This window comes from Pleurodeles waltl, chromosome 3_1 (assembly GCF_031143425.1).
Source record: "Pleurodeles waltl isolate 20211129_DDA chromosome 3_1, aPleWal1.hap1.20221129, whole genome shotgun sequence".
In the NCBI taxonomy this organism is placed as follows: domain Eukaryota; kingdom Metazoa; phylum Chordata; class Amphibia; order Caudata; family Salamandridae; genus Pleurodeles; species Pleurodeles waltl.
Window position 1 is genome coordinate 17304219 of NC_090440.1, and position 22058 is coordinate 17326276.

A 22058-nucleotide genomic window follows, 5' to 3' on the forward strand; every position below is an offset into this window, starting at 1 on the left:
GACTCACTTCAAAGGGTGACAACTCCACACCCAGCCACCAGGGCTTGACTCACTTCAAAGGGTGATAACTCCACACCCAGCCCCCAGGGCTTGACTCACTTCAAAGACTGGTACCTCCACATCCAGCCACCAGGGTTTGACCCACTTCAAAGGGAGATAACTCCAACCCAGCCAACAGGGCTTGACTCACTTCAAAGGGTGATAACTCCACACCCCAACCACCAGAGCTTGACTCACTTCAAACTCCACACCCCAGCCACCAGGGCTTGACTCACTTCAAAGGCTGACACCTCCACACCCAGCCACCAGGGCTTGACTCACTTCAAAGGGTGATAACTAAACACCCAGCCACCAGGGCTTGACTCACTTCAAAGGGTGACAAATCCACACACCAGCCCCCAGGGCTTGACTCACTTCAAAGGGTGACAAATCCACCCCTCAGCCACCAGGGCTTGACTCACTTCAAAGGGTGACAACTCCACCCCCCAGCCACCAGGGCTTGACTCACTTCAAACTCCACACACCAGCCACCAGGCCTTGACTCACTTCAAACTCCACACACCAGTCACCAGGGCCTGACTCAATTCAAAGGGTGATAACTCCACACCCCAGCCACCAGGGCTTGACTCACTTCAAAGGGTGACAACTCATCCCCCCAGCCACCAGGGCTTGACTCACTTCAAAGGGTGACAAATCCACCCCCAGCTACCAGGGCTTGACTCACTTCAAACTCCAAACACCAGCCACCAGGGCTTGACTCACTTCAAAGGGTGATAACTTCACACCCCAGCCACCAGGGCTTGACTCACTTCAAAGGGTGAAAACTCCACCCCCCAGCCACCAGGGCTTGGCTCACTTCAAAGGGTGACAAATCCACCCCCCAGCCACCAGGGCTTGACTCACTTCAAAGGGTGATAACTTCACACCCCAGCCCCCAGGGCTTGACTCACTTCAAAGGGTGATATCTTCACAACCAGCCCCTAGGGATTGACTCACTTCAAAGGCTGACACCTCCACACCCAGCCACCAGGGCTTGACTCACTTCAAAGGGTGATAACTACACACCCAGCCACCAGGGCTTGACTCACTTCAAAGGGTGACAAATCCACACACCAGCCCCCAGGGCTTGACTCACTTCAAAGGGTGACAAATCCACCCCTCAGCCACCAGGGCTTGACTCACTTCAAAGGGTGACAACTCCACCCCCCAGCCATCAGGGCTTGACTCACTTCAAACTCCACACACCAGCCACCAGGGCTTGACTCACTTCAAACTCCACACACCAGTCACCAGGGCCTGACTCAATTCAAAGGGTGATAACTCCACACCCCAGCCACCAGGGCTTGACTCACTTCAAAGGGTGACAACTCCACCCCCCAGCCACCAGGGCTTGACTCACTTCAAAGGGTGACAAATCCACCCCCCAGCTACCAGGGCTTGACTCACTTCAAACTCCAAACACCAGCCACCTGGGCATGACTCACTTCAAAGGGTGATAACTTCACACCCCAGCCACCAGGGCTTGACTCACTTCAAAGGGTGACAATTCCACACACCAGCCCCCAGGGCTTGACTCACTTCAACGGGTGATATCTCCACAACCAGCCCCTAGGGCTTGACTCACTTCAAAGGCTGACACCTCCACACCCAGCCACCAGGGCATGACTCGCTTCAAAGGGTGATAACTACACACCCAGCCACCGGGGCTTGATTCACTTCAAAGGGTGATAACTCCTCACCCCAGCCACCAGGGCTTGACTCACTTCAAACTCCACACACCAGCCATCAGGGCTTGACTCACTTCAAAGGGTGATAACTTCACACACCAGCCCCCAGGGCTTGACTCACTTCAAAGGGTGATAACTCCACACCCAGCCACCAGGGTTTGATTCACTTCAAAGGGTGATAACTCCACCCCCCAGCCACCAGGGCTTGACTCACTTCAAAGAGTGATAACTCCAACCCAGCCAACAGGGCTTGACTCACTTCAAAGGGTGATAACTCCACCCCCCAGCCACCAGGGCTTGGCTCACTTCAAAGGGTGATAACTCCACCCCCAGCCACCAGGGCTTGACTCACTTCAAAGGGTGATAACTCCACACCCCAGCCACCAGGGCTTGACTCACTTCAAAGGGTGACAACTCCACCCCCCAGCCACCAGGGCTTGGCTCACTTCAAAGGGTGACAAATCCACCCCCCAGCCACCAGGGCTTGACTCACTTCAAAGGCTGACAACTCCACACCCAGCCAGCAGGGCTTGACTCACCTCAAAGGGTGATAACTCCACCCCCCAGCAACAAGGGCTTGACTCACTTCAAACTCCACACACCAGCTACCAGGGCTTGACTTACTTCAAAGAGTGATAACTTCAACCCAGCCACCAGGGCTTGACTCACTTCAAAGTGTGATAACTCGACACCCCAGCCACCAGGGCTTGACTCACTTCAAACTCCACACCCCAGCCACCAGGGCTTGACTCACTTCAAAGGGTGATAACTCCACACCCCAGCCACCAGGGCTTGACTCAATTCAAAGGGTGACAACTCCACACCCAGCCAGCAGGGCTTGACTCACTTCAAAGGGTGATAACTCCACCCCCCAGCCACCAGGGCTTGACTCACTTCAAAGAGTGATAACTTCAACCCAGCCACCAGGGTTTGACTCACTTCAAAGGGTGATAACTGCACACCCCAGCCACCAGGGCTTGATTCACTTCAAACTCCACACACCAGCCATCAGGGCTTGACTTACTTCAAAGGGTGATAACTTCACACCCAGCCACCAGGGCTTGACTCACTTCAAACTCCACACACCAGCCACCAGGGCTTGACTCACTTCAAACTCCACACACCAGCCACCAGTGCTTGACTCACTTCAAAGGGTGATATCTCCACACCCAGCCCCCAGGGCTTGACTCACTTCAAAGACTGGTACCTCCACACCCAGCCACCAGGGCTTGACCCACTTCAAAGGGTGATAACTCCACACCCCAGCCACCAGGGCTTGACTCACTTCAAACTCCACACCCCAGCCACCAGGGCTTGACTCACTTCAAAGGGTGATAACTCCACACCCCAGCCACCAGGGCTTGACTCAATTCAAAGGGTGACAACTCCACACCCAGCCAGCAGGGCTTGACTCACTTCAAAGGGTGATAACTCCACCCCCCAGCCACCAGGGCTTGACTCACGTTAAAGAGTGATAACTTCAACCCAGCCACCAGGGCTTGACTCACTTCAAAGGGTGATAACTCCACACCCCAGCCACCAGGGCTTGACTCACTTAAAACTCCACACACCAGCCATCAGGGCTTGATTCACTTCAAAGGGTGATAACTTCACACCCAGCCACCAGGGCTTGACTCACTTCAAACTCCACACACCAGCCACCAGGGCTTGACTCACTTCAAACTCCACACACCAGCCACCAGTGCTTGACTCACTTCAAAGGGTGATATCTCCACACCCAGCCCCCAGGGCTTGACTCACTTCAAAGACTGGTACCTCCACACCCAGCCACCAGGGCTTGACCCACTTCAAAGGGTGACAACTCCACACCCCAGCCACCAGGGCTTGACTCACTTCAAACTCCACACCCCAGCCACCAGGGCTTGACTCACTTCAAAGGGTGATAACTCCACACCCCAGCCACCAGGGCTTGACTCACTTCAAAGGGTGAAAACTCCACCCCCCAGCCACCAGGGCTTGGCTCACTTCAAAGGGTGACAAATCCACCCCCCAGCCACCAGGGCTTGACTCACTTCAAAGGGTGATAACTTCACACCCCAGCCACCAGGGCTTGACTCACTTCAAAGGCTGACAATTCCACACACCAGCCAGCCCCCAGGACTTGACTCACTTCAAACTTTACACACCAGCCACCAGGGCTTGACTCACTTCAACGGGTGATATCTCCACAACCAGCCCCTAGGGCTTGACTCACTTCAAAGGCTGACACCTCCACACCCAGCCACCGGGGCGTGACTCACTTCAAAGGGTGATAACTACACACCCAGCCACCGGGGCTTGATTCACTTCAAAGGGTGATAACTCCTCACCCCAGCCACCAGGGCATGACTCACTTCAAACTCCACACACCAGCCATCAGGGCTTGACTCACTTCAAAGGGTGATAACTTCACACACCAGCCCCCAGGGCTTGACTCACTTCAAAGGGTGATAACTCCACACCCAGCCACCAGGGCTTGATTCACTTCAAAGGGTGATAACTCCACCCCCCAGCCACCAGGGCTTGATTCACTTCAAAGAGTGATAACTCCAACCCAGCCAACAGGGCTTGACTCACTTCAAAGGGTGATAACTGCACACCCCAGCCACCAGGGCTTTACTCACTTCAAAGGGTGACAACTCCATCCCCCAGCCACCAGGGCTTGGCTCACTTCAAAGGGTGACAAATCCACCCCCCAGCCACCAGGGCTTGACTCACTTCAAAGGGTGGTAACTTCACACCCCAGCCACCAGGGCTTGACTAACTTCAAAGGGTGACAATTCCACACACCAGCCCCCAGGGCTTGACTCACTTCAAACTACACACACCAGCCACCAGGGCTTCACTCACTTCAAAGGGTGATATCTCCACACCCAGCCCCTAGGGCTTGACTCACTTCAAAGGCTGATACCTCCACACCCAGCTACCAGGGCTTGACTCACTTCAAAAGGTGATAACTCCACACCCAGCCACCAGGGCTTGACTCACTTCAAAGGGTGATAACTCCACCCCCCAGCCACCAGGGCTTGACTCACTTCAAAGGGTGATAACTCCAACCCAGCCACCAGGGCTTGACTCACTTCAAAGGGTGATAACTCCACACCCCAGCCACCAGGGCTTGACTCACTTCAAACTGCACACACCAGCCATCAGGGCTTGACTCACTTCAAAGGGTGATAACTTCACACCCAGCCACCAGGGCTTGACTCACTTCAAAGGGTGATAACTCCACACCCCAGCAACAAGGGCTTGACTCACTTCAAACTCCACACAACAGCCACCAGGGCTTGACTCACTTCAAACTCCACACACCAGTCACCAGGGCTTGACTCACTTCAAAGGGTGACAATTCCACACACCAGCCCCCAGTGCTTGACTCACTTCAAAGGGTGACAACTCCACCCCCCAGCCACTAGGGCTTGACTCATTTCAAACTCCACACACCAGCCACCAGGGCTTGACTCACTTCAAACTCCACACACCAGTCATCAGGGCCTGACTCAATTCAAAGGGTGACAATTCCACACACCAGCCCCCAGGGCATGACTCACTTCAAAGCGTGACAAATCCACCCCTCAGCCACCAGGGCTTGACTCACTTCAAAGGGTGACAACTCCACCCCCCAGCCACCAGGGCTTGACTCACTTCAAACTCCACACACCAGCCACCAGGGCTTGACTAATTCCAAAGGGTGATAACTTCACACCCAGCCACCAGGGCTTGACTCACTTCAAACTCCACACACCAGCCACCAGGGCTTGACTCACTTCAAACTCCACACACCAACCACCAAGTCTTGACTCACTTCAAAGGGTGACAACTCCACACCCAGCCACCAGGGCTTGACTCACTTCAAAGGGTGATAACTCCACACCCAGCCCCCAGGGCTTGACTCACTTCAAAGACTGGTACCTCCACATCCAGCCACCAGGGTTTGACCCACTTCAAAGGGAGATAACTCCAACCCAGCCAACAGGGCTTGACTCACTTCAAAGGGTGATAACTCCACACCCCAACCACCAGAGCTTGACTCACTTCAAACTCCACACCCCAGCCACCAGGGCTTGACTCACTTCAAAGGCTGACACCTCCACACCCAGCCACCAGGGCTTGACTCACTTCAAAGGGTGATAACTACACACCCAGCCACCAGGGCTTGACTCACTTCAAAGGGTGACAAATCCACACACCAGCCCCCAGGGCTTGACTCACTTCAAAGGGTGACAAATCCACCCCTCAGCCACCAGGGCTTGACTCACTTCAAAGGGTGACAACTCCACCCCCCAGCCACCAGGGCTTGACTCACTTCAAACTCCACACACCAGCCACCAGGCCTTGACTCACTTCAAACTCCACACACCAGTCACCAGGGCCTGACTCAATTCAAAGGGTGATAACTCCACACCCCAGCCACCAGGGCTTGACTCACTTCAAAGGGTGACAACTCATCCCCCCAGCCACCAGGGCTTGACTCACTTCAAAGGGTGACAAATCCACCCCCAGCTACCAGGGCTTGACTCACTTCAAACTCCAAACACCAGCCACCAGGGCTTGACTCACTTCAAAGGGTGATAACTTCACACCCCAGCCACCAGGGCTTGACTCACTTCAAAGGGTGAAAACTCCACCCCCCAGCCACCAGGGCTTGGCTCACTTCAAAGGGTGACAAATCCACCCCCCAGCCACCAGGGCTTGACTCACTTCAAAGGGTGATAACTTCACACCCCAGCCCCCAGGGCTTGACTCACTTCAAAGGGTGATATCTTCACAACCAGCCCCTAGGGATTGACTCACTTCAAAGGCTGACACCTCCACACCCAGCCACCAGGGCTTGACTCACTTCAAAGGGTGATAACTACACACCCAGCCACCAGGGCTTGACTCACTTCAAAGGGTGACAAATCCACACACCAGCCCCCAGGGCTTGACTCACTTCAAAGGGTGACAAATCCACCCCTCAGCCACCAGGGCTTGACTCACTTCAAAGGGTGACAACTCCACCCCCCAGCCACCAGGGCTTGACTCACTTCAAACTCCACACACCAGCCACCAGGGCTTGACTCACTTCAAACTCCACACACCAGTCACCAGGGCCTGACTCAATTCAAAGGGTGATAACTCCACACCCCAGCCACCAGGGCTTGACTCACTTCAAAGGGTGACAACTCCACCCCCCAGCCACCAGGGCTTGACTCACTTCAAAGGGTGACAAATCCACCCCCCAGCTACCAGGGCTTGACTCACTTCAAACTCCAAACACCAGCCACCTGGGCTTGACTCACTTCAAAGGGTGATAACTTCACACCCCAGCCACCAGGGCTTGACTCACTTCAAAGGGTGACAATTCCACACACCAGCCCCCAGGGCTTGACTCACTTCAAAGGGTGATAACTCCACACCCAGCCACCAGGGCTTGATTCACTTCAAAGGGTGATAACTCCACCCCCCAGCCACCAGGGCTTGACTCACTTCAAAGAGTGATAACTCCAACCCAGCCAACAGGGCTTGACTCACTTCAAAGGGTGATAACTCCACCCCCCAGCCACCAGGGCTTGGCTCACTTCAAAGGGTGATAACTCCACCCCCCAGCCACCAGGGCTTGACTCACTTAAAACTCCACACCCCAGCCACCATGGCTTGACTCACTTAAAAGGGTGATAACTCCACACCCCAGCCACCAGGGCTTGACTCACTTCAAAGGGTGACAACTCCACCCCCCAGCCACCAGGGCTTGGCTCACTTCAAAGGGTGATAACTTCACACCCCAGCCATCAGGGCTTCACTCACTTCAAAGGGTGACAATTCCACACACCAGCCCCCAGGGCTTGACTCACTTCAAACTACACACACCAGCCACCAGGGCTTGACGCAGTTCAAAGGGTGATATCTCCACACCCAGCACCTAGGGCTTGACTCACTTCAAAGGCTGATACCTCCACACCCAGCTACCAGGGCTTGACTCACTTCAAAAGGTGATAACTCCACACCCAGCCACCAGGGCTTGACTCACTACAAAGGGTGATAACTCCACCCCCCAACCACTAGGGCTTGAATCACTTCAAAGGGTGATAACTTCACACCCCAGCCACCAGGGCTTGACTCACTTCAAAGGGTGATAACTCCACCCCCCAGCCACCAGGGCTTGACTCACTTCAAAGGGTGATAACTTCACACCCCAGCCACCAGGGCTTGACTCACTTCAAAGCGTGACAATTCCACACACCAGCCCCCAGGGCTTGACTCACTTTAAACTACACACACCAGCCACCAGGGCTTGACTCACTTCAAAGGGTGATATCTCCACACCCAGCACCTAGGGCTTGACTCACTTCAAAGGGTGATAACTTCACACCCCAGCCACCAGGGCTTGACTCACTTCAAAGGGTGATAACTCCACCCCCCAGCCACCAGGGCTTGACTCACTTCAAAGGGTGATAACTTCACACCCCAGCCACCAGGGCTTGACTCACTTCAAAGGGTGAAATTCCACACACCAGCCCCCAGGGCTTGACTCACTTCAAACTACACACACCAGCCACCAGGGCTTGACTCACTTCAAAGGGAGATATCTCCACACCCAGCACCTAGGGCTTGACTCACTTCAAAGGCTGAAACCTCCACCCCCCAGCCACCAGGGCTTGGCTCACTTCAAAGGGTGACAAATCCACCCCCCAGCCACCAGGGCTTGACTCACTTCAAAGGGTGATAACTTCACACCCCAGCCCCCAGGGCTTGACTCACTTCAAAGGGTGATATCTCCACAACCAGCCCCTAGGGATTGACTCACTTCAAAGGCTGACACCTCCACACCCAGCCACCAGGGCTTGACTCACTTCAAAGGGTGATAACTACACACCCAGCCACCAGGGCTTGACTCACTTCAAAGGGTGACAAATCCACACACCAGCACCCAGGGCTTGACTCACTTCAAAGGGTGACAAATCCACCCCCCAGCCACCAGGGGGCTTGACTCACTTCAAAGGGTGACAACTCCACCCCGCAGCCACCAGGGCTTGGCTCACTTCAAACTCCACACACCAGCCAACAGGGTTCGACTCACTTCAAAGGGTGATAACTTCACACCCAGCCACCAGGGATTGACTCACTTCAAAGGGTGATAACTCCACCTCCCAGCCACCAGGGCTTGACTCACTTCAAACTCCACACCAGCCACCAGGGCTTGACTCACTTCAAAGGGTGATAACTCCACACCCCAACCACCAGGGCTTGCCTCAGTTCAAAGGGTGATATCTCCACACTCAGCCCCCAGGCCTTGACTCACTTCTAAGGCTGATACCTCCACACCCAGCCACCAGGGCTTGACTCACTTCAAAGGCTGACAACTCCACACCCAGCCACCAGGGCTTGACTCACTTCAAAGGGTGATAACTCCACACCCCAGTCACCAGGGCTTGACTCACTTCAAAGGGTGACAAATCCACCCCCCAGCCACCAGGGCTTGACTCACTTCAAACTCCAAACACCAGCCACCAGGGCTTGACTCACTTCAAAGGGTGATAACTTCACACCCCAGCCACCAGGGCTTGACTCAGTTCAAAGGGTGACAATTCCACACACCAGCCCCCAGGGCTTGATTCACTTCAAAGGGTGATAACTCCTGCCACCAGGGCTTGACTCACTTCAAAGAGTGATAACTCCAGCCCCCAGCCACCAGGGCTTGGCTCACTTCAAAGGGTGACAACTCCACACCCCAGCCACCAGGGCTTGACTCACTTAAAACTCCACACCCCAGCCACCAGGGCTTGACTCACTTCAAAGGGTGATAACTTCACACCCCAGCCACCAGGGCTTGACTCACTTCAAAGGGTGATAACTCCACACCCAGCCACTAGGGCTTGACTCACTTCAAAGGGTGATAACTCCATCCCCCAGCCACCAGGGCTTGACTCACTTCAAAGGGTGATAACTCCAACCCAGCCACCAGGGCTTGACTCACTTCAAACTCCACACCCCAGCCACCAGGGCTTGACTCACTTCAAAGGGTGATAACTCCACACCCCAGCCACCAGGGCTTGACTCAATTCAAAGGGTGACAACTCCACACCCAGCCAGCAGGGCTTGACTCACTTCAAAGGGTGATAACTCCACCCCCCAGCCACCAGGGCTTGACTCACGTTAAAGAGTGATAACTTCAACCCAGCCACCAGGGCTTGACTCACTTCAAAGGGTGATAACTCCACACCCCAGCCACCAGGGCTTGACTCACTTAAAACTCCACACACCAGCCATCAGGGCTTGATTCACTTCAAAGGGTGATAACTTCACACCCAGCCACCAGGGCTTGACTCACTTCAAACTCCACACACCAGCCACCAGGGCTTGACTCACTTCAAACTCCACACACCAGCCACCAGTGCTTGACTCACTTCAAAGGGTGATATCTCCACACCCAGCCCCCAGGGCTTGACTCACTTCAAAGACTGGTACCTCCACACCCAGCCACCAGGGCTTGACCCACTTCAAAGGGTGACAACTCCACACCCCAGCCACCAGGGCTTGACTCACTTCAAACTCCACACCCCAGCCACCAGGGCTTGACTCACTTCAAAGGGTGATAACTCCACACCCCAGCCACCAGGGCTTGACTCACTTCAAAGGGTGAAAACTCCACCCCCCAGCCACCAGGGCTTGGCTCACTTCAAAGGGTGACAAATCCACCCCCCAGCCACCAGGGCTTGACTCACTTCAAAGGGTGATAACTTCACACCCCAGCCACCAGGGCTTGACTCACTTCAAAGGCTGACAATTCCACACACCAGCCAGCCCCCAGGACTTGACTCACTTCAAACTTTACACACCAGCCACCAGGGCTTGACTCACTTCAACGGGTGATATCTCCACAACCAGCCCCTAGGGCTTGACTCACTTCAAAGGCTGACACCTCCACACCCAGCCACCGGGGCGTGACTCACTTCAAAGGGTGATAACTACACACCCAGCCACCGGGGCTTGATTCACTTCAAAGGGTGATAACTCCTCACCCCAGCCACCAGGGCATGACTCACTTCAAACTCCACACACCAGCCATCAGGGCTTGACTCACTTCAAAGGGTGATAACTTCACACACCAGCCCCCAGGGCTTGACTCACTTCAAAGGGTGATAACTCCACACCCAGCCACCAGGGCTTGATTCACTTCAAAGGGTGATAACTCCACCCCCCAGCCACCAGGGCTTGATTCACTTCAAAGAGTGATAACTCCAACCCAGCCAACAGGGCTTGACTCACTTCAAAGGGTGATAACTGCACACCCCAGCCACCAGGGCTTTACTCACTTCAAAGGGTGACAACTCCATCCCCCAGCCACCAGGGCTTGGCTCACTTCAAAGGGTGACAAATCCACCCCCCAGCCACCAGGGCTTGACTCACTTCAAAGGGTGGTAACTTCACACCCCAGCCACCAGGGCTTGACTAACTTCAAAGGGTGACAATTCCACACACCAGCCCCCAGGGCTTGACTCACTTCAAACTACACACACCAGCCACCAGGGCTTCACTCACTTCAAAGGGTGATATCTCCACACCCAGCCCCTAGGGCTTGACTCACTTCAAAGGCTGATACCTCCACACCCAGCTACCAGGGCTTGACTCACTTCAAAAGGTGATAACTCCACACCCAGCCACCAGGGCTTGACTCACTTCAAAGGGTGATAACTCCACCCCCCAGCCACCAGGGCTTGACTCACTTCAAAGGGTGATAACTCCAACCCAGCCACCAGGGCTTGACTCACTTCAAAGGGTGATAACTCCACACCCCAGCCACCAGGGCTTGACTCACTTCAAACTGCACACACCAGCCATCAGGGCTTGACTCACTTCAAAGGGTGATAACTTCACACCCAGCCACCAGGGCTTGACTCACTTCAAAGGGTGATAACTCCACACCCCAGCAACAAGGGCTTGACTCACTTCAAACTCCACACAACAGCCACCAGGGCTTGACTCACTTCAAACTCCACACACCAGTCACCAGGGCTTGACTCACTTCAAAGGGTGACAATTCCACACACCAGCCCCCAGTGCTTGACTCACTTCAAAGGGTGACAACTCCACCCCCCAGCCACTAGGGCTTGACTCATTTCAAACTCCACACACCAGCCACCAGGGCTTGACTCACTTCAAACTCCACACACCAGTCATCAGGGCCTGACTCAATTCAAAGGGTGACAATTCCACACCAGCCCCCAGGGCATGACTCACTTCAAAGCGTGACAAATCCACCCCTCAGCCACCAGGGCTTGACTCACTTCAAAGGGTGACAACTCCACCCCCCAGCCACAAGGCTTGACTCACTTCAAACTCCACACACCAGCCACCAGGGCTTGACTAATTTCAAAGGGTGATAACTTCACACCCAGCCACCAGGGCTTGACTCACTTCAAACTCCACACACCAGCCACCAGGGCTTGACTCACTTCAAACTCCACACACCAACCACCAAGTCTTGACTCACTTCAAAGGGTGACAACTCCACACCCAGCCACCAGGGCTTGACTCACTTCAAAGGGTGATAACTCCACACCCAGCCCCCAGGGCTTGACTCACTTCAAAGACTGGTACCTCCACATCCAGCCACCAGGGTTTGACCCACTTCAAAGGGAGATAACTCCAACCCAGCCAACAGGGCTTGACTCACTTCAAAGGGTGATAACTCCACACCCCAACCACCAGAGCTTGACTCACTTCAAACTCCACACCCCAGCCACCAGGGCTTGACTCACTTCAAAGGCTGACACCTCCACACCCAGCCACCAGGGCTTGACTCACTTCAAAGGGTGATAACTACACACCCAGCCACCAGGGCTTGACTCACTTCAAAGGGTGACAAATCCACACACCAGCCCCCAGGGCTTGACTCACTTCAAAGGGTGACAAATCCACCCCTCAGCCACCAGGGCTTGACTCACTTCAAAGGGTGACAACTCCACCCCCCAGCCACCAGGGCTTGACTCACTTCAAACTCCACACACCAGCCACCAGGCCTTGACTCACTTCAAACTCCACACACCAGTCACCAGGGCCTGACTCAATTCAAAGGGTGATAACTCCATACCCCAGCCACCAGGGCTTGACTCACTTCAAAGGGTGACAACTCATCCCCCCAGCCACCAGGGCTTGACTCACTTCAAAGGGTGACAAATCCACCCCCAGCTACCAGGGCTTGACTCACTTCAAACTCCAAACACCAGCCACCAGGGCTTGACTCACTTCAAAGGGTGATAACTTCACACCCCAGCCACCAGGGCTTGACTCACTTCAAAGGGTGAAAACTCCACCCCCCAGCCACCAGGGCTTGGCTCACTTCAAAGGGTGACAAATCCACCCCCCAGCCACCAGGGCTTGACTCACTTCAAAGGGTGATAACTTCACACCCCAGCCCCCAGGGCTTGACTCACTTCAAAGGGTGATATCTTCACAACCAGCCCCTAGGGATTGACTCACTTCAAAGGCTGACACCTCCACACCCAGCCACCAGGGCTTGACTCACTTCAAAGGGTGATAACTACACACCCAGCCACCAGGGCTTGACTCACTTCAAAGGGTGACAAATCCACACACCAGCCCCCAGGGCTTGACTCACTTCAAAGGGTGACAAATCCACCCCTCAGCCACCAGGGCTTGACTCACTTCAAAGGGTGACAACTCCACCCCCCAGCCACCAGGGCTTGACTCACTTCAAACTCCACACACCAGCCACCAGGGCTTGACTCACTTCAAACTCCACACACCAGTCACCAGGGCCTGACTCAATTCAAAGGGTGATAACTCCACACCCCAGCCACCAGGGCTTGACTCACTTCAAAGGGTGACAACTCCACCCCCAGCCACCAGGGCTTGACTCACTTCAAAGGGTGACAAATCCACCCCCCAGCTACCAGGGCTTGACTCACTTCAAACTCCAAACACCAGCCACCTGGGCTTGACTCACTTCAAAGGGTGATAACTTCACACCCCAGCCACCAGGGCTTGACTCACTTCAAAGGGTGACAATTCCACACACCAGCCCCCAGGGCTTGACTCACTTCAAAGGGTGATAACTCCACACCCAGCCACCAGGGCTTGATTCACTTCAAAGGGTGATAACTCCACCCCCCAGCCACCAGGGCTTGACTCACTTCAAAGAGTGATAACTCCAACCCAGCCAACAGGGCTTGACTCACTTCAAAGGGTGATAACTCCACCCCCCAGCCACCAAGGCTTGGCTCACTTCAAAGGGTGATAACTCCACCCCCCAGCCACCAGGGCTTGACTCACTTAAAACTCCACACCCCAGCCACCATGGCTTGACTCACTTAAAAGGGTGATAACTCCACACCCCAGCCACCAGGGCTTGACTCACTTCAAAGGGTGACAACTCCACCCCCCAGCCACCAGGGCTTGGCTCACTTCAAAGGGTGATAACTTCACACCCCAGCCATCAGGGCTTCACTCACTTCAAAGGGTGACAATTCCACACACCAGCCCCCAGGGCTTGACTCACTTCAAACTACACACACCAGCCACCAGGGCTTGACGCAGTTCAAAGGGTGATATCTCCACACCCAGCACCTAGGGCTTGACTCACTTCAAAGGCTGATACCTCCACACCCAGCTACCAGGGCTTGACTCACTTCAAAAGGTGATAACTCCACACCCAGCCACCAGGGCTTGACTCACTACAAAGGGTGATAACTCCACCCCCCAACCACTAGGGCTTGAATCACTTCAAAGGGTGATAACTTCACACCCCAGCCACCAGGGCTTGACTCACTTCAAAGGGTGATAACTCCACCCCCCAGCCACCAGGGCTTGACTCACTTCAAAGGGTGATAACTTCACACCCCAGCCACCAGGGCTTGACTCACTTCAAAGCGTGACAATTCCACACACCAGCCCCCAGGGCTTGACTCACTTTAAACTACACACACCAGCCACCAGGGCTTGACTCACTTCAAAGGGTGATATCTCCACACCCAGCACCTAGGGCTTGACTCACTTCAAAGGGTGATAACTTCACACCCCAGCCACCAGGGCTTGACTCACTTCAAAGGGTGATAACTCCACCCCCCAGCCACCAGGGCTTGACTCACTTCAAAGGGTGATAACTTCACACCCCAGCCACCAGGGCTTGACTCACTTCAAAGGGTGAAATTCCACACACCAGCCCCCAGGGCTTGACTCACTTCAAACTACACACACCAGCCACCAGGGCTTGACTCACTTCAAAGGGTGATATCTCCACACCCAGCACCTAGGGCTTGACTCACTTCAAAGGCTGAAACCTCCACCCCCCAGCCACCAGGGCTTGGCTCACTTCAAAGGGTGACAAATCCACCCCCCAGCCACCAGGGCTTGACTCACTTCAAAGGGTGATAACTTCACACCCCAGCCCCCAGGGCTTGACTCACTTCAAAGGGTGATATCTCCACAACCAGCCCCTAGGGATTGACTCACTTCAAAGGCTGACACCTCCACACCCAGCCACCAGGGCTTGACTCACTTCAAAGGGTGATAACTACACACCCAGCCACCAGGGCTTGACTCACTTCAAAGGGTGACAAATCCACACACCAGCACCCAGGGCTTGACTCACTTCAAAGGGTGACAAATCCACCCCCCAGCCACCAGGGCTTGACTCACTTCAAAGGGTGACAACTCCACCCCGCAGCCACCAGGGCTTGGCTCACTTCAAACTCCACACACCAGCCAACAGGGCTCGACTCACTTCAAAGGGTGATAACTTCACACCCAGCCACCAGGGATTGACTCACTTCAAAGGGTGATAACTCCACCTCCCAGCCACCAGGGCTTGACTCACTTCAAACTCCACACCAGCCACCAGGGCTTGACTCACTTCAAAGGGTGATAACTCCACACCCCAACCACCAGGGCTTGCCTCAGTTCAAAGGGTGATATCTCCACACTCAGCCCCCAGGCCTTGACTCACTTCTAAGGCTGATACCTCCACACCCAGCCACCAGGGCTTGACTCACTTCAAAGGCTGACAACTCCACACCCAGCCACCAGGGCTTGACTCACTTCAAAGGGTGATAACTCCACACCCCAGTCACCAGGGCTTGACTCACTTCAAAGGGTGACAAATCCACCCCCCAGCCACCAGGGCTTGACTCACTTCAAACTCCAAACACCAGCCACCAGGGCTTGACTCACTTCAAAGGGTGATAACTTCACACCCCAGCCACCAGGGCTTGACTCAGTTCAAAGGGTGACAATTCCACACACCAGCCCCCAGGGCTTGATTCACTTCAAAGGGTGATAACTCCTGCCACCAGGGCTTGACTCACTTCAAAGAGTGATAACTCCAGCCCCCAGCCACCAGGGCTTGGCTCACTTCAAAGGGTGACAACTCCACACCCCAGCCACCAGGGCTTGACTCACTTAAAACTCCACACCCCAGCCACCAGGGCTTGACTCACTTCAAAGGGTGATAACTTCACACCCCAGCCACCAGGGCTTGACTCACTTCAAAGGGTGATAACTCCACACCCAGCCACTAGGGCTTGACTCACTTCAAAGGGTGATAACTCCATCCCCCAGCCACCAGGGCTTGACTCACTTCAAAGGGTGATAACTCCAACCCAGCCACCAGGGCTTGACTCACTTCAAAGGGTGATAACTCCACACCCAGCCACCAGGGATTGACTCACTTCAAAGGGTGATAACTCCACCCCCCAGCCACCAGGGCTTGACTCACTTCAAAGGGTGATAACTCCAACCCAGCCACCAGGGCTTGACTCACTTCAAAGGGTGATAACTCCATCCCCCAGCCACCAGAGCTTGGCTCACTTCAAAGGGTGACAACTCCAACCCAGCTACCAGGGCTTGACTCACTTCAAAGGGTGATAACTCCACACCCCAGCCACCAGGGCTTGACTCACTTCAAACTTCACACACCAGCCATCAGGGCTTGACTCACTTCAAAGGGTGATAACTTCACACCCAGCCACCAGGGCTTGACTCACGTCAAAGGGTGATAACTCCACACCCCAGCAACAAGGGCTTGACTCACTTCAAACTCCACACAACAGCCACCAGGGCTTGACTCACTTCAAACTCCACACACCAGTCACCAGGGCTTGACTCACTTCAAAGGGTGTCAATTCCACACACCAGCCCCCAGTGCTTGACTCACTTCAAAGGGTGACAACTCCACCCCCCAGCCACCAGGGCTTGACTCACTTCAAACTCCACACACCAGCCACCAGGGCTTGACTCACTTCAAACTCCACACACCAGTCACTAGGGCCTGACTCAATTCAAAGGGTGACAATTCCACACACCAGCCCCCAGGGCTTGACTCACTTCAAAGGGTGACAAATCCACCCCTCAGCCACCAGGGCTTGACTCACTTCAAAGGGTGACAACTCCACCCCCCTGCCACCAGGGCTTGACTCACTTCAAACTCCACACATCAGCCACCAGGGCTTGACTAATTTCAAAGGGTGATAACTTCACACCCAGCCACCAGGGCTTGACTCACTTCAAACTCCACACACCAGCCACAAGGGATTGACTCACTTCAAACTCCACACACCAGCCCCCAGGGCTTGACTCACTTCAAAGACTGGTACCTCCACACCCAGCCACCAGGGCTTGACCCACTTCAAAGGGTGACAACTCCACACCCCAGCCACCAGGGCTTGACTCTCTTCAAAGGGTGATAACTCCAACCCAGCCAACAGGGCTTGACTCACTTCAAAGGGTGATAACTCCACACCCCAGCCACCAGGGCTTGACTCACTTCAAACTCCACACCCCAGCCACCAGGGCTTGACTCACTTCAAAGGGTGTAAACTCCACACCCCAGCCACCAGGGCTTGACTCACTTCAAAGGGTGAAAACTCCACCCTCCAGCCACCAGGGCTTGGCTCACTTCAAAGGGTGACAAATCCACCCCCCAGCCACCAGGGATTGACTCACTTCAAAGGGTGATAACTTCACACCCCAGCCCCCAGGGCTTGACTCAACTCAAAGGGTGACAATTCCACACACCAGCCAGCCCCCAGTGCTTGACTCACTTCAAACTCCACACACCAGCCACCAGGGCTTGACTCACTTCAAAGATGATATCTCCACAACCAGCCCCTATGGTTTGACTCACTTCAAAGGCTGACACCTCCACACCCAGCCACCAGGGCTTGACTCACTTCAAAGGGTGATGACTACACACCCAGCCACCAGGGCTTGACTCACTTCAAAGGTTGACAAATCCACACACCAGCCCCCAGGGCTTGACTCACTTCAAAGGGTGACAAATCCACCCCCCTGCCAACAGGGCTTGACTCACTTCAAAGGGTGATAACTCCACACCCCAGCCACCAGGGCTTGACTCACTTCAAACTCCACACCCCAGCCACCAGGGCTTGACTCACTTCAAAGGGTGATAATTCCACACCCCAGCCACCAGGGCTTGACTCACTTCAAAGGGTGAAAACTCCACCCCACAGCTACCAGGGCTTGGCTCACTTCAAAGGGTGACAAATCCACCCCCCAGCCACCAGGGCTTGACTCACTTCAAACGGTGATAACTTCACACCCCAGCCCCCAGGGCTTGACTCACTTCAAAGGTTGACGATTCCACACACCAGCCAGCCCCCAGGGCTTGACTCACTTCAAACTCCACACACCAGCCACCAGGGCTTGACTCACTTCAAAGGGTGATATCTCCACAACCAGCCCCTAGGGTTTGACTCACTTCAAAGGCTGACACCTCCACACCCAGCCACCAGGGCTTGACTCACTTCAAAGGGTGATAACTACACACCCAGCCACCAGGGCTTGACTCACTTCAAAGGGTGACAAATCCACACACCAGCCCCCAGGGCTTGACTCACTTCAAACTCCACACACCAGCCATCAGGGCTTGACTCACTTCAAAGGGTGATAACTTCACACCCAGCCACCAGGGCTTGACTAATTTCAAAGGGTGATAACTTCACACCCAGCCACCAGGGCTTGACTCACTTCAAACTCCACACACCAGCCACCAGGGCTTGACTCACTTCAAAGGGTGATATCTCCACACCCAGCCCCCAGGGCTTGACTCACTTCAAAGACTGGTACCTCCACACCCAGCCACCAGGGCTTGACCCACTTCAAAGGGTGACAACTCCACACCCCAGCCACCAGGGCTTGACTCACTTCAAAGGGTGATAACTCCACACCCCAGCCACCAGGGCTTGACTCACTTCAAACTCCACACCCCAGCCACCAGGGCTTGACTTACTTCAAAGGGTGATAACTCCACACCCCAGCCACAAGGGATTGACTCACTTCAAAGGGTGAAAACTCCACCCCCCAGCCACCAGGGCTTGACTCACTTCAAAGGGTGATAACTTCACACCCCAGCCCCCAGGGCTTGACTCACTTCAAAGGGTGACAATTCCACACACCAGCCAGCCCCCAGGGCTTGACTCACTTCAAACTCCACCCCCCAGCCACCAGGGCTTGACTCACTTCAAACTCCACACACCAGCCACCAGGGCTTGACTCACTTCAAACTCCACACACCAGTCACCAGGGCCTGACTCAATTCAAAGGGTGATAACTCCACACCCCAGCCACCAGGGCTTGACTCACTTCAAAGGGTGACAACTCCACCCCCCAGCCACCAGGGCTTGACTCACTTCAAAGGGTGACAAATCCACCCCCCAGCTACCAGGGCTTGACTCACTTCAAACTCCAAACACCAGCCACCTGGGCTTGACTCACTTCAAAGGGTGATAACTTCACACCCCAGCCACCAGGGCTTGACTCACTTCAAAGGGTGACAATTCCACACACCAGCCCCCAGGGCTTGACTCACTTCAAAGGGTGATAACTCCACACCCAGCCACCAGGGCTTGATTCACTTCAAAGGGTGATAACTCCACCCCCCAGCCACCAGGGCTTGACTCACTTCAAAGAGTGATAACTCCAACCCAGCCAACAGGGCTTGACTCACTTCAAAGGGTGATAACTCCACCCCCCAGCCACCAGGGCTTGGCTCACTTCAAAGGGTGATAACTCCACCCCCCAGCCACCAGGGCTTGACTCACTTAAAACTCCACACCCCAGCCACCATGGCTTGACTCACTTAAAAGGGTGATAACTCCACACCCCAGCCACCAGGGCTTGACTCACTTCAAAGGGTGACAACTCCACCCCCCAGCCACCAGGGCTTGGCTCACTTCAAAGGGTGATAACTTCACACCCCAGCCATCAGGGCTTCACTCACTTCAAAGGGTGACAATTCCACACACCAGCCCCCAGGGCTTGACTCACTTCAAACTACACACACCAGCCACCAGGGCTTGACGCAGTTCAAAGGGTGATATCTCCACACCCAGCACCTAGGGCTTGACTCACTTCAAAGGCTGATACCTCCACACCCAGCTACCAGGGCTTGACTCACTTCAAAAGGTGATAACTCCACACCCAGCCACCAGGGCTTGACTCACTACAAAGGGTGATAACTCCACCCCCCAACCACTAGGGCTTGAATCACTTCAAAGGGTGATAACTTCACACCCCAGCCACCAGGGCTTGACTCACTTCAAAGGGTGATAACTCCACCCCCCAGCCACCAGGGCTTGACTCACTTCAAAGGGTGATAACTTCACACCCCAGCCACCAGGGCTTGACTCACTTCAAAGCGTGACAATTCCACACACCAGCCCCCAGGGCTTGACTCACTTTAAACTACACACACCAGCCACCAGGGCTTGACTCACTTCAAAGGGTGATATCTCCACACCCAGCACCTAGGGCTTGACTCACTTCAAAGGGTGATAACTTCACACCCCAGCCACCAGGGCTTGACTCACTTCAAAGGGTGATAACTCCACCCCCCAGCCACCAGGGCTTGACTCACTTCAAAGGGTGATAACTTCACACCCCAGCCACCAGGGCTTGACTCACTTCAAAGGGTGAAATTCCACACACCAGCCCCCAGGGCTTGACTCACTTCAAACTACACACACCAGCCACCAGGGCTTGACTCACTTCAAAGGGAGATATCTCCACACCCAGCACCTAGGGCTTGACTCACTTCAAAGGCTGAAACCTCCACCCCCCAGCCACCAGGGCTTGGCTCACTTCAAAGGGTGACAAATCCACCCCCCAGCCACCAGGGCTTGACTCACTTCAAAGGGTGATAACTTCACACCCCAGCCCCCAGGGCTTGACTCACTTCAAAGGGTGATATCTCCACAACCAGCCCCTAGGGATTGACTCACTTCAAAGGCTGACACCTCCACACCCAGCCACCAGGGCTTGACTCACTTCAAAGGGTGATAACTACACACCCAGCCACCAGGGCTTGACTCACTTCAAAGGGTGACAAATCCACACACCAGCACCCAGGGCTTGACTCACTTCAAAGGGTGACAAATCCACCCCCCAGCCACCAGGGGGCTTGACTCACTTCAAAGGGTGACAACTCCACCCCGCAGCCACCAGGGCTTGGCTCACTTCAAACTCCACACACCAGCCAACAGGGCTCGACTCACTTCAAAGGGTGATAACTTCACACCCAGCCACCAGGGATTGACTCACTTCAAAGGGTGATAACTCCACCTCCCAGCCACCAGGGCTTGACTCACTTCAAACTCCACACCAGCCACCAGGGCTTGACTCACTTCAAAGGGTGATAACTCCACACCCCAACCACCAGGGCTTGCCTCAGTTCAAAGGGTGATATCTCCACACTCAGCCCCCAGGCCTTGACTCACTTCTAAGGCTGATACCTCCACACCCAGCCACCAGGGCTTGACTCACTTCAAAGGCTGACAACTCCACACCCAGCCACCAGGGCTTGACTCACTTCAAAGGGTGATAACTCCACACCCCAGTCACCAGGGCTTGACTCACTTCAAAGGGTGACAAATCCACCCCCCAGCCACCAGGGCTTGACTCACTTCAAACTCCAAACACCAGCCACCAGGGCTTGACTCACTTCAAAGGGTGATAACTTCACACCCCAGCCACCAGGGCTTGACTCAGTTCAAAGGGTGACAATTCCACACACCAGCCCCCAGGGCTTGATTCACTTCAAAGGGTGATAACTCCTGCCACCAGGGCTTGACTCACTTCAAAGAGTGATAACTCCAGCCCCCAGCCACCAGGGCTTGGCTCACTTCAAAGGGTGACAACTCCACACCCCAGCCACCAGGGCTTGACTCACTTAAAACTCCACACCCCAGCCACCAGGGCTTGACTCACTTCAAAGGGTGATAACTTCACACCCCAGCCACCAGGGCTTGACTCACTTCAAAGGGTGATAACTCCACACCCAGCCACTAGGGCTTGACTCACTTCAAAGGGTGATAA